This window comes from Ornithodoros turicata, chromosome 6, assembly GCF_037126465.1.
Source record: "Ornithodoros turicata isolate Travis chromosome 6, ASM3712646v1, whole genome shotgun sequence".
Classification (NCBI taxonomy): Eukaryota; Metazoa; Arthropoda; class Arachnida; order Ixodida; family Argasidae; genus Ornithodoros; species Ornithodoros turicata.
The window spans coordinates 38,951,738-38,963,710 of NC_088206.1; the positions used below are offsets into that span (position 1 = coordinate 38,951,738).

The window sequence follows — 11,973 nt, forward strand, 5'->3', positions numbered from 1 at the left end:
TTATAATCCCTCAAATTTGAGCATTCAAAATGTTCAAATACGAGCAATGCATACTGGTAGTCCTCCTCACTTATATCTTCCCCCGTGAGATCGTTTTGAAAGGAGGATTTTTCTGGCAAGGTGAATTCATCGTAAACTGCGAAAGAACTGACATAGCTGTACGGGAATACACCTTTACGAAGTAAAATTTCGTAGTTCTTTCCAAATACCTTCTTCAAGCATTGGAATGCCTCGGCACTCCTGATGAATTTGACGGTTTCCACAAGGTCCCCCAGCGACGAATTTAGGTACTGCATGGTATCTCTGAAGAGGAAGGTACCAATTTCGAACGAACGAATTTTTTCCATGGAGCTGGCCACAATGAAGGAAGGTCGCTTCCACCCGAGAACGTGAAATTCCCGTAACAGTCCAGCCAGATCATAAGACAAATTGTGGACCATGATCGGCAATTTTTCTCTGGTAGTGCACGCGACGTTACAGGGGTTGCACAGTGTCGCGATATAATTTGTCTCACCCACAGTACAACGCTTCGAATGATCATGATGACGGACACGAGGTGCGAATTCCCGTTTACAATATGCACAGTAGGTGGCAGCTCTGTGCTTGGCCTGCTGTTCATCGCTCAACACCATTGCAGCGGGGCAGGCGTTCAAAGCAATCATTTCATCACGCATTTCCATGAGCGCCTTCACACACTGCTTTGCCGCATCTTCCCCATGGTGTGTTCTAATGCGCATCACCTTTGAGTCACGGGTACGCACGAGCACAGCACAGAAGCTAGAGGTAATGTGACGTTGCATGCCAACACCACTGGGTCGAGTACACTCTCAGTGTCCAACACAACGACGTAGTTGTACTGCTGCATGTACTGTATTTTAGTAAACTCTACAAAATTTTTTCCCGGCTCGCAAAATTCCAACAGGATTTCATTTATGTCCGTGCAAAGGCATCGATGTTTCGCCATGCTCTCTTCCTTCTTGAAAGAGCGTGTGCAGCGTTCGCATACAAAATGGTTACTTCTTGTTGTCAACAAGCGTTCGAGGGACTTTATTTTAAAAAAATGCTCATCAACCTCCAAAAGATGAATTTTCTTTTCGAATTCCAGTTTTGCGGGTCGCGACACGTGCACTCCCTGATCGACATAGGCATAAACATACACGGATATCTCGTTTTGGACTTCAAATTCATCCAGATCAGGGAATGAAACAGGGAAGCGGCTTGGCCACCAGTAATCTACTGCATAATTTTCACATTTTTTCTACGAATTCCTTTCCTGTGGATGCAGGAGAGCGAGTGTATTGTAGTTAAAACATTCACCCTCCTTGCGTGCTGGTAAATGGATATTCGTTAATGCGTTCCTGCGTTTAGCCAAATTTGTGGGAAGTACCCCCTCGCATCCAAACTTTTTAGTTTTCACAGCGGAAATACACATTTGAACTTTTTGGACGTCAGTGGATACAAACCCACTACCCTCACGCTGGTAATTTTCAATGCGCCCGGTGGACTCCTGAACCATGTCCATCAAAGTATTTGCGATAGCTCCATCGCTGTGGACTTCGCGAGCAAGCACCATAAAATGAGCTATGTGTGCGGTTATATCCCCTCGATTTTCTTTCGTCAGTAGAACGTCAGAACAAATGCAAAATCTAAAGGGTATTCTCTGCGCTCGCAAAATAGCAATTATACTGTGGAGGTGGTTCATTAAATATTGACGCAAGTCCTCTACTCCCTGATCGTGAACAGATGCCAATAGCACAAACGCTTTGACGATACCTCGAAATGCGCTATCAGTTTGAAAGAAAGGCAGGAAGGAAATGTCCACATAGGGATGTGATCGCTCGACGTGAGCATGCAATGTGCCAGGTGAAATGTTTGGAGAAGATGGTGAATTCTCTTCCAATAGCTCATCATCACCGATATTATGAGGATCAAAAAAGCAGAACACGCATCTAGGCACTGAAAAAAAAAAGAAGCAACACTAAGAAAACGTGCACCACAGAGCGTGGATGAAAAATACTTACTTTTGAAGCGAGCTCCGCACACTCCCGAAGCGATGCGAAGACTGCTGCCTCTTTACACATCCTCCCCACTTATATAGCGGCGACCTCGCTGCATGCCCCAACATGCACGGGTGCGAGGAATCGTCATAGCCTAAAAATAACTTGCTCTGCATGTTCAAGGTCGCAGCTTGCCGTTGGCTTCACGTAATGCTCCGTCCGCCTACACCATTGCCTCACCTGAGCGCAAAGTTCGCTCTCATCACATGTCATTCCGATATGCAAGTTGCTTCCATGAGCAGGCGCACAACCATCCCTTTTTGTTCACAGTGGCTGTGGAATTTCAATAATATTACTTAAATGAAACAAATTGCAGTGAAATGCAGATTCATCTCAGACAGGAATTTATACCCTCAGCGTTAAACCCTCAGATACCATCATTTCTGCTCGAATAGCAAAATAGCGCCAGACAACACAGATGCGTACCAGGGACGTCCCAGGTATGCCTCGATGCGGATGTTGCAGACATCCCAGAGATGACCGCAGTTGGTTCCATACACGTCACTGGGAGATCTGAATGAAACTCCAAAGTACGTAACAGTGACGGTCCCATAGACGTCCCTCGAGATCTCTAAAGGATTTCTGAGGGACTTCACCGGTACCTCAAGCCCACGCTGGTAGGAGGCTTCACAGCATAGCATATTTGCTCTGCAGAGGTGCTAGCCTCATCTGCTGATTGTTCTGTAGGGTCGGCGGTCATCGGTATCCGGTGCGCGTATTTGCGACCTCCATACTGTTAGTGTGTATGCTATAAGGAAACCACATTCGCTTTTATACAGGGAAAAACTGTCAGTTTATTGGTTTCAAATATATTTGAGCTTCAAGGGAACAAAATATCACACTGCACAGTTCCTATAGCAATCCAAAATCCTACAAATCACGTTTACTTGGAACAGACAAAAATGACATGTGCAACACCGTAAGCATGACATCACATCTGCGTAAAGAGAACAGTTTGGCTTGTCACAGCGAGTGATTCGTTCCCGAGTCAGCCTCACTACGGCACAGTGAATCGCTAGACAGAGACGGGACACCGGTTATACTAAAAGGCAAGTCGAATTGAATTCAGAAGTTGAAGCAAAAAAGGTAAGGTGTGGTACTGGTATGCCCAAATAAGAGCACTTGTAGCAAACTATGCATATATCGACATACAGATACAAGCAAATTAATATAATGCCGTTTCTGAGATTGCCACAAAGATCCATAGAGAATTTTTGTACGCACAAGTCCTGTCAGCTTCCACACTAAAAAAAGATAGGAACGATACCTTGCACATCCACAGCACATTTTCGCTTGAAATGTTAAGTTTTATCTATAACTTTTGTCACAAATTACAAGCAATTTAATAATTTTCTCATGCTGAGAAATTACATTTTAAAAATTACAGTTCAAAATTTGCCGTGTTAGTATCAGATTTTTACACCGTGAATCCAGAGCTGATGTCTGATATAGCGTGTCCCTATAAAAATACACAGCTTACTACAAAGGCAATTTTAATAGATTTTTCTAACGCGCAAGGCAACATATGCTTGTCTCATAAGCGAGCGGTGCAGTTTTCAACTAAGTAACCGAAACAAAGCTATGTGTCTGAGTACACACAGTTTAAATGTCCTCTTTGTTGCTTCCATCTGCTGCCCCTGATTTGTGACGTTCCTGAGTTCGCGATGCATGGTACAATCAGGACATAGTTGTCTATGTTATTTCCCTCCCAAGAAGGTAGCGACGCTTGAGGCACCCGAATCTTCGTGAGGTAACCTGACAACAAACAAAACCGAGACGTCATTAAATATTTAGATCATATACTTCATAGTTTTCTTTCGTTCCAGGGCGGTATACAAAATGTTGTGTTATTGAGAATACAATTTAAAAAAAAGAAAAAAAGAGCTACTTAGATACCGCTTGGGGCAAAAACCTGTATGTACAGCTTGGGACAAAAGTTCACGGAACAACAGGGTGTCGCATTTCTCCAATGGAGCGACAACCTAGCAGCAAAAAGGAGTGGACATACATACTGAGGGATGGATAGAATAGCTCGCCACCTGTTCCCTATTCGGCCGCTTCGTGATAGCTAGCAGGGAAGCGCTCCGATGAAGAAATACGCGGGTGCCGTGTTCCGTAAACTTTTGTCCCAAGCTGTACTTATACTGTCCACATAGTATGCATATACACACAGAAAATAAATAGATTGCATTATTTAGCTTATACTGATTGCTCTGAAACAGTACAGGAGGTAAACATGCCCAGTTCGCAAGCCTCACGTGGTAATACAGGTCAGTGGCATGCCAAATGGAGCCCCTGCAAGCAGGGACACACTTGGAATCCTATCACAAATTTAATTACCTTGGCATTGGTGATCTGCTCATGAAAAAAAATCCCATACGGGTCGTACAGTAGTTGTTCATTGGGATGCTGCAGGACAGGCCGCTGTGAAAGAACTGTTGTGGTTACCTATATAGATAGGAAAAATGTTAAGAATTGCATCACTGGGTGCTCTGCTTGGGATAGAAATGAAAAAGCGGGGCACCTTGCAAATGACGCTGACTTGTTCCTCTGAACTGAGAAGATGGAAGTGAGTAATCTTCTGCTGAGAGCAATCTTAAAGTGCATAGGACAGAGGACAGTCAGTTACCCCTGGCACATCATCCTTTTTGTCGTACTGGAAGCTAGCTTACGCTATTCATCTGTACAAGCTGATTCCCACGCAATGAATGCACTGGCCCTGGTTTACCTGAAAATAGAGAAAGAGTACTACAGCTTACCATGTCTGCGTTCAGGCCAAAAGCTTGTGATAGATAGGAGGCTGCTGTAACTTGGCAAATCCTTCATTGACTGATCCCCTGTAATGACATTCAACGTGTTGCGCTGCAAGATACATGTTTGTCACAAGCCAGTGTTTTCATACTATTTGTATTTGATAATAAAACTCACTGTCACTCTAACTTACAGTGTTGTTCTGGACTCAGCCATTGGTAGCGAGTTCTCAAACAACTTCTCAACTTAGCAACTTGTCAAACGTCTTCATAACAAACCCTGAAACTGGGGAAAAACACACTAAACGCTCTTTACGTTGCCAAACGTGTTCTCTCAGAACTGCCAGAAAATTATGTCCGTACGCTGCAAAACTTCACTGCATTATGAAAAACAGAATCCGTAACAAACTATCGTTACCTAAAAAAGAGCAAACATACCTATACTGCCGTCCATGTCTCTCACTTGTACATCAAACTTCGGCAATACGCACGGACGCACGCCGCCATCATGGAAGCCATAAATACAAAGAACGGACAACCGCCCTGCTCCCGCCACTTTTAGCGTTCAGTTTCACTCAGCCGCAGTACCGTATGACCGTTTGCTTGTTACCAACTTCAAAACCATGACATGCAATTATCCGCGGCACGTTATTCTCTATTGTCTACGTTAGCAGCTTTGCGTTAATCAAACAATGCTGTGAGCAACATTACAAAGCTAGTGAGAAATTAAAATGATTAGCGTCATCTGGTTGCTAACGGACGCCATAATTCGGCCTCGCAGTTTGCGAGTGTTTGCGAGAGAGCAGAAGAAGGAAAGTGGGAGAGCGGGAGGGAAGTCCCCATTACGACCGCCGAAGTACTCATGATGGACTTCATGGTGGTTGCCCTCCGCGGCTGTTCCTGGGACGAACAAACCAGTTTTCATATGTTCATAACCACACTACCATTCGCTAAATAGGGGAGTCACTAATGATTCAAATAAGATAAAATATCATTCCATCATCATTGATTGCAAACTTCACGCAAGAATAAGCAACTGCTGCGCGTCATATTTTTCTTATAAGAAACACCAAATAGACTCAATCTCGCCGTGTTAAACACCAACAGCAACGAAGACTAGGCAATATTGTATTTATTTTTGTCGTTTCCAGCAGCCCATTACTTTGTGCGAGTCATCAAAAATTAAAATTTTCTGATCTGCTGCTGTTATTTCTGATCTGTTAGGGAGTGCTGTTATTGCCGTATATTATGCAGACCGTGATTTTTTTGTTTGGAAAATAAGGTTTATCGCATTTTCAATAGAGTAGACTGAGCTACACATGATGCTTTCTCCAAGCAGCGTGCTTTATATTCTTATCGAATCGCTCACGCCTGTATAACAAATTCCAGATGTCAATGGGTGTGTTCCTCAGGTTGTGTGTTTGTCACACAAGCTTAATTTTTGCGAATATTGTATTATTCTGTTTAATAATTTTTTTTCTGGTGGTAGAAAATGTGTTTTGTCATGCTTGACACTTTGCTATTCGAGCAGAAGTGCGCGTAATTTTTCACGGCTCTTTTCTTCTTTAACTGCTAAAGCAGAGGAAAATCACTTGGTAAAGCTGAATAGTGTTCTATCAGGGAAAGTGGGTTTGTTTGTTTTTGTTTGTTTGTTTGTTAGATTTTGTTGGGTGCTCGATGAAGTAAGCAGTGCTTAATCTTGCAGTTATGGGTATTTGAGCAGAAATGTTTGTGTCTGAGCCAGGAGTAAAAATTCCAATAAAGCACCTCTCCTTGTGCATTCCCGAGCTGCTGTGTGCGCGCGCGTGTTTGCTTTTTTCCTGGTTTGTGACGTCATCATGGCATGTTGGGGCTTGTTTAGCAGTGTTACGATTTTACCCGCCGCTAGTATCTTCTTGTTATCTTGTGCTAGCCGCGTAGCAATGTGTGGTGACTCTACGATTATTCCTGAAGTCTTAAGCCTTTTCCCTCATCGCTTAAGTGAATTTGTGTACCCTTGTCCTGTGGTTTCTTTACGCAGGGACAATGCGACTGTATGTAGCATTATGCAATAATTATCTGATAGCAGAAATGGGTGTTTTGTCAGTTGATGGTAGTTTGTTAGCATGTGTTTAATTTTTGTAGTCATAGCTATTTTGCTATTCGAGCAGGAATGGTGGTATCTGAAGGTTTAACGCTGAGGGCAGAGATTCCTGTCTGAGATGAATCTGCATTTCACTGCAATTTGTTTCATTTAAGTAATATTATTGAAATTCCATAGCCACTGTGAACAAAAAGGGATGGTTGTGTGCCTGCTCATGGAAGCAACTTGCATATCGGAATGACATGTGATGAGAGCGAACTTTGCGCTCAGGTGAGGCAATGGTGTAGGCGGACGGAGCATTACGTGAAGCCAAGGGCAAGCTGCGACCTTGAACGTGCAGAGCAAGTTATTTTTAGGCTATGACGATTCCTCGCACCCGTGCATGTTGGGGCATGCAGCGAGGTCGCCGCTATATAAGTGGGGAGGATGTGTAAAGAGGCCGCAGTCTTCGCATCGCTTCGGGAGTGTGCGGAGCTCGCTTCAAAAGTAAGTATTTGTCATCCACGCTCTGTGGTGCACGTTTTCTTAGTGTTGCTTCTTTTTTTTTTTCAGTGCCTAGATGCGTGTTCTGCTTTTTTGATCCTCATGATATCGGTGATGATGAGCCATTGGAAGAGAATTCACCATCTTCTCCAGACATTTTACCTGGCATATTGCATGCTCACGTCGAGCGATCACATCCCTATGTGGACATTTCCTTCCTGCCTTTCTTTCAAACTGATAGCGCATTTCGAGGTATCGTCAAAGCGTTTGTGCTATTGGCATCTGTTCACGATCAGGGAGTAGAGGACTTGCGACAATATTTAATGAACCACCTCCACAATATAATTGCTATTTTGCGAGCGCAAAGAATACCCTTTAGATTTTGCATTTGTTCTGACGTTCTAATGACGAAAGAAAATCGAGGGGATATAACCGCCCACATAGCTCATTTTATGGCGCTTGCTCGCGAAGTCCAGAGCGACGGAGCTATCGCAAATACTTTGATGGACATGATTCAGGAGTCCACTGGGCGCATTGAAAATTACCAGCGTGAGGGTAGTGGGTTTGTATACACTGACGTCCAAAAAGTTCAAATGTGTATTTCCGCTGTGAAAACTAAAAAGTTTGGATGCGAGGGGGTACTTCCCACAAATTTGGCTAAACGCAGGAACGTGTTAACGGATATCCATTTACCAGCACGCAAGGAGGGTGAATGTTTTAAGTACAATACACTCGCTCTCCTGCATCCACAGGAAAGGAATTCGTAGAAAAAAAATGTGAAAATTATGCAGTAGGTTACTGGTGGCCAAGCCGCTTCCCTGTTTCAGTCTCTGATCTGGATGAATTTGAAGTCCAAAACGAGATATCCGTGTATGTTTACGCCTATGTCGATCAGGGAGTGCACGTGTCGCGACCCGCAAAACTGGAATTCGAAAAGAAAATTCATCTTTTGGAGGTTGATGAGCATTTTTTTGGAATAAAGTCCCTCGAACGCTTGTTGACAACAAGAAGTAACCATTTTGTATGCGAACGCTACACACGCTCTTTCAAGAAGGAAGAGAGCATGGCGAAACATCGACGCCTTTGCACGGACGTAAATGAAATCCTGGTTGGAATTTTGCGAGCCGGGAAAAAATTTTGTAGAGTTTACTAAAATACAGTACATGCAGCAGTACAACTACGTCGTTGCGTTGGACACTGAGAGTGTACTCGCACCCAGTGGTGTTGGCATGCAACGTCACATTACATCTAGCTTCTGTGCTGTGCTCGTGCGTACCCGTGACTAAGGTGATGCGCATTAGAACACACCATGGGGAAGATGCGGCAAGGCAGTGTGTGAAGGCGCTCATGGAAATGCGTGATGAAATGATTGCTTTGAACGCCTGCCCCGCTGCAATGGTGTTGAGCGATGAACAACAGGCCAAGCACAGAGTTGCCACCCACTGTGCATATTGTAAACGGGAATTCGCACCCCGTGTCCGGCATCATTATCATTCGAAGCGTTGTACTGCGGGTGAGACAAATTATATCGCGACACTGTGCAACCCCTGTAATGTCGCGTGCACTACCAGAGAAAAATTGCCGATCATGGTCCACAATTTGTCTTATGATCTGGCTGGACTGTTACGGGAATTTCACGTTCTCGGGTGGAAGCGACCTCCCTTCATTGTGGCCAGCTCCATGGAAAAAATTTGTTCGTTCGAAATTGGTACCTTCCTCATCAGAGACACCATGCAGTACCTAAATTCGTCGCTGGGGGACCTCGTGGAAACCGTCAAATCCATCGGGGGTGCCGAGGCATTCCAATGCTTGAAGCAGGTATTTGGAAAGAACTACGAAATTTTACTTCGTAAAGGTGTATTCCCGTACAGCTATGTCAGTTCTTTCGCAGTTTACGATGAATTCACCTTGCCAGAAAAATCCTCCTTTCGAAACGATCTCACGGGGGAGGATATAAGTGAGGAGGACTACCAGTATGCATTGCTCGTATTTGAACATTTTGGATGCTCAAATTTGAGGGATTATAATGCATTGTACCTGAAAACGGATGCCATATTACATGCGGACGTGACGCAGCACTTCCGACGTCTGTGTTACAGCGCGCGCGGATTAGAATTGCTTCATTATGTTTCTCTGGCATCCTATTCGTGGCAATGCGCCCTAAATTACACGCAGGCAAAATTGGAATTGATCACCGCAGAGTACATGTACACAACCATCGAATTGGGCATTAGAGGCGGGCTCTGTCAGGCGAGCAGGCGTCATTTGCGGGCTAACAACCCTCTGTGTAGTGGCTATGATCCCGATAAAGAGGAGGTGTACATATTATACATAGATTGCAACAATCTTTACAGATTTAGTATGATAAAGCACCTCCCCGTCGGTGATTTCGAATGGGTCGAGGATTTTAGCTCCGTGGATTTTATGCGTCACCCCACGGATTCAGACGTGGGGTACGTGTACGTATGTGACTTGGAGTATCCAAAATCTATCCACACTCTGACGAGGTACTTTCCCCTGGCTCCCGAGAAGGCAGTAGTCCCAAAGGATTGGCTCTCGCCATTCCAGCGAGGGCTTCTCGAAGAATTAATGTATCAGCCTGCTAACAGCAAAAAGCTGTTGCTTACTTGCAAGGCCAAAGTCGAGTACGCTGTTCCTTACGTGCTGCACGCACTCTATTGTAGATTAGGCATGAGGGTGACAAAAATTCACAGAATTCTAAAATTTTGCCAGGCGCCATTCCTGCGTGCCTACATCGAGGACAATGTTGCCAGACGTGTGGCCTCGGGCACGACATTTGAAAAAAACTTCTACAAACTCTCAAATAATGCAGTCTTTGGGAGAACACTTTTAAATAAATTTAACATGCGTGATATTCGAGTAGCCTTCGATGAGGAGACGGCGAGTCGCCTCGGGAGTCGGGCAGAATGCGTGAGGATGGAAATTTTGTCCCCGGATTGTGTCATGTACGAAATGCGCAAAAGAAAAGTGCGATGCGATTTCCCACTCCAGATTGGGTTTACGATTTGAGAACTCAGTAAATTAACCATGTACTCATTCTACTATGAAACCTTGCTGAGTAAGCTCACTTGTCCGGTGATTACCTGTTACTATGACACCTCTCTCTGATCCTCGGCCTGAAGATCAGTTACGAGCGATTGCCGACGACCACTTAGATTTGTCTTCCTTCGATCGGGATCATCCACTGTACAGTGAAAACAATTGTGGAAGACTTGCGGCATTCAAAAGCGAAACTGGTAGTGTACCTATTGAGGAAGTAGTCTGTTTGAAAGCTAAAATGTACTCCATCAAATTAGCTGGAGGAAGTCAAATTGCAAGAGCTAAAGGGGTCAAAAAGAATATTGTACGCAAGCACCTCCTCCATGAGACGTACTGCGATACCTTGTTCAATCACATGAGCGTATCGAATGAACAAGTATCAATCGTTGGAAAGAAGCAGTGTATGTACACCATCAGAAATGTCAAAAGAAGTCTGATGGCATACGACGACAAGAGATACCTGTGCAATGACATCGATTCCTATCCTTATGGAAGCTACAAATATGGTAAGTTTAAGTGGGTGATATAAATAGTGAAGCTCATAATGTTCTTTTTTGCTTCAGAAGATGTGCAGGAAGAGAATTAATGCTTCTGTCACATGCTGTTCTCTCCTGTGGTTTGCCTCTGGGTCATGGACAGAGAGGGATGAGTGCCTGGGTGATCCACATAGTACCTATGTGAAGAACACTATGGATGTTAGCGGAGATGTACAGCGTGCATGGATGTGTCCCCAGGAAGAACGACAATATCTCCGAGACTGCCATGATGTACTCAATAAACATTGAAAACTATTTACCATGTTTTTGTAAACTTGAAAACTATTGAAACCTATTTACCATGTTACCTGGGGCGACCGAGAGTCGTCCCAGGCTAAAAAAGAATGCCGCCCCGGACCAATAAGTAATTTGGAGGGAATTGTGAGCTGGCCTACAAATGAATGGGATTGATCAATGAGCTGTTACCTATGATGCAGCTGGAATTATGAAGCAATATGCAGTTGAAGGTGTGTGACCGAGTAACTAGAGTGTGGAAATTTTTTTTTTAATTGGAAAATTGGAAAAAAATTGGTGGAAATTTTTTTTTCTTCGTTGTTGTTGTTGTTGTTATTGTGTTGTTTAAAATGATCCTTGTCACTTTTTTTTTAAATTTCCTGTAACCCACTCCTCCCATGTAATGCCCTCCCGAGGGACTCTTGGGAGTAAATAAAGTGATTGATTGATTGATTCATTGATTGAAATGACAAATGAGCCTATCGAGCATGTATGACAGGCAGCCAACAGGCCAATCACTAGGTTTTAGAAATGAATGGAAATGACCACCCCCCGGACCAATAGACAGGTGAGCGATTTGGAAGCCTATGAGCCGACTTAGAATTGAATAGAATAGGTCATTTTGGTGTCTACGAGCGAGTGAGCAGATGTTGTGGCAATTAATGGTAGCCAATCACATAGAAATTAGATGGATCACCATGAAGGGGTGGAGTTGTGACCAACCAACCAGAGGACTTAGAAGTGGTTGACCTGGATTAGAATTGGGTGGT

At 44.0% G+C, this 11,973-nt stretch overlaps 1 long non-coding RNA gene across 3 annotated transcripts; it reads right to left on the reverse strand.

Moving 5' to 3' along the window:
* Positions 1 to 3,186: 3,186 nt before the first annotated feature.
* Positions 3,187 to 5,448, reverse strand: LOC135397877 (uncharacterized). Of its 3 annotated transcripts, XR_010423830.1 has the most exons (6): positions 5,246 to 5,448; positions 5,002 to 5,093; positions 4,817 to 4,894; positions 4,582 to 4,652; positions 4,398 to 4,505; positions 3,187 to 3,812 (listed from the first exon to the last, which is right to left on the reverse strand). It is a non-coding gene; the product is annotated as an uncharacterized LOC135397877 (long non-coding RNA). The 3 variants fall into 3 exon arrangements; XR_010423829.1 differs by having other exon boundaries at positions 4,582 to 4,894; XR_010423828.1 differs by having other exon boundaries at positions 4,398 to 4,894.
* Between the last annotated feature and the right edge of the window lie 6,525 nt (positions 5,449 to 11,973).